Source organism: Bison bison, unplaced genomic scaffold (assembly GCF_000754665.1).
Source record: "Bison bison bison isolate TAMUID 2011002044 unplaced genomic scaffold, Bison_UMD1.0 scf7180017864473, whole genome shotgun sequence".
In the NCBI taxonomy this organism is placed as follows: Eukaryota; Metazoa; Chordata; class Mammalia; order Artiodactyla; family Bovidae; genus Bison; species Bison bison.
The window spans coordinates 19,933,480-19,935,641 of record NW_011495034.1 but is presented as its reverse complement, the minus strand read 5'-3'; the positions used below and the strand labels follow the sequence as shown (position 1 = coordinate 19,935,641).

The following is a 2,162-nucleotide window of genomic DNA, read 5'->3' as shown; positions in this document are numbered from 1 at the left end:
AGCCTGTTGTTCCATGTCCAGTTCTAACTGTTGCTTCCTGAGCTGCATACAGGTTTCTCAAGAGGCAGGTCAGGTGGTCTGGTATTGCCAACTCTTTCAGAATTTTCCACAGTTTATTGTGAGGCTTTGGCATAGTCAATAAAGCAGAAAGAGATGTTTTTCTGGAACTCTCTTGCTTTTTCCATGATCCAGCGGATGTTGGCAATTTGATCTCTGGTTCCTCTGCCTTTTCTAAAACCAGCTTGAACATCAGGAAGTTCACAGTTCATGTATTGCTGAAGCCTGGCTTGGAGAACTTTGAGCATTACTTTACTAGCATGTGAGATGAGTGCAATAGTTTGCTTTAAGATTCCACACATAAGTAACATCATACAGTATTTGTCTTTCTCTGTCTGACTTACTTCACTTAGCATACTACCCTTCAAGTCCATCTTGTTGCAAATTTCATTCTTTTTATGGCTGACTAGTATTTCATTGTGTATGCACACCATATCTTCTTTATCCATTCATCTATTGATAAACACATAGGTGCTTCCATATCTTGGCTATTATATATAATACTGCTAAGAATATTGAGATGCGTGCATCTTTTCTAATTAGTGTTTTCATTTTTTTTTCTGATATCTACCCAGGAGTGGAACTACTGAGTCATATGGTATTTCTAGTCTTAGTTTTCTGAGAAAACTCCATGCTATTTTGCACCGTGGCTGCACCAATTTACCTTCCCACCAAGGGTGTGTGAGGGTTCCCTTTTCCTCACCAACATTTTTTTTTTTTTTAGTGCTAGCGATTCTGACAAGTGTGAGGTGGTATTTCATTGTGGTTTTAATTTGCATTTCTCTAATGATTAGCAATGTTGAACATCTTTTAATGTGCCTGTTGGCCATCTGCATTTCCTTTTTGGAAAAATATTTCTTCCAGTCTTCTGCCCATTTTAAAATTGAATTGTTTGCTTTTTTGACATTGAGTTGTATGAGCTGTTTATATATTTCAGATATTAACCCTTTATGGTGATTTACTCATTAAGTCGTGTCCGACTCTTTGCAACCCTGTGGACTATACCCTGCCATGCTCCTCTGTCCATGGGATTCTCCAGGCAAGAATACTGGGGTGGGTTGCCATTTCCTCCTCCAGAGGATCTTCCCGAACCAGGAATCGAACCTGGGTCTCCTGCATTGCAGGCAGATTCTTTACCAACTGAGCTACAAGGGAATCCCCATGTATATACACAGGTATCCTATAAACATTTAATGAGAGCTGGTTATGGTTGGATTTATATCCACCACTTTACTGTATTTTTGTTGTCATTTTTCTTTTATTCTGTTATTATGTATTTGTCCCCTCAAGTTTTATCCCCTTGTCCTTCTTTCTGCCTTCCTTTGGATTAGTTAAATATATTTTAAAAATTCAGTTCTAATTTATGTATTACCTTTTTAGCCATGTACTTTTTTAGTTATATTTTTCAGTGGTTGCTCTAAGGATTTCAGCTTATATCCTTCCATTTCCACAGTACGCCGAGAGTAATATTGCACTACTTGATGTGAAATGGAAAAAACCTGCAACTTATAAGTCCATTTGCTGCCCCTGCTACCTCTGTATCCACCCATCCCTTATGCTATTATTGTTATATGAAACACATCTACATGTATTATAGCCCCCACCCTGCCATGCCATAGTATTTTGCTTTAAGCAATTCTATATATGCTAAAGAAATGCAGAGAAAAAATACTTTTATATTTATTCACATATTTCCCATTTCTATGCTTATTATTCTTTGTGAATATTCAAGTTTATATCTGGTACCATTTCCCTTTAATCTGAAGAGTGGTCTTCAGCATTCTTTGTAGTACAGACCTGAAGGGGACATACTTTATTAGCTTTTTAAATCTAAAAATGTCTCATTTCATCTTTGATTGAACATCCCCAGTTAGAGTGACCAGCCATCCTGGTTTGCTAGGGACTGAGACATTTCCTGGAATGTGGGACTCTAGATGCCAAAACCTGGGAAGTCTGAGTGTCAAATACGACATACTTTCCATGGTTTAACCTATTCTGTCCTCACAATAACTCCATCAATGTGTGTTATTAATTTCCATTTTATATCTGAGGAATCCAAGGCCCGAAAAGGTTTACTAACTTGACTAGGACATGTAGTCAGAGAC

At 37.7% G+C, this 2,162-nt stretch overlaps 1 non-coding gene across 1 annotated transcript; it reads right to left on the bottom strand.

Annotated features, from left to right (window-relative positions):
- Positions 1 to 1,140: 1,140 nt before the first annotated feature.
- TRNAC-GCA lies at positions 1,141 to 1,212 on the bottom strand. Its single transcript has one exon. It is a non-coding gene; the product is annotated as a tRNA-Cys (tRNA).
- Between the last annotated feature and the right edge of the window lie 950 nt (positions 1,213 to 2,162).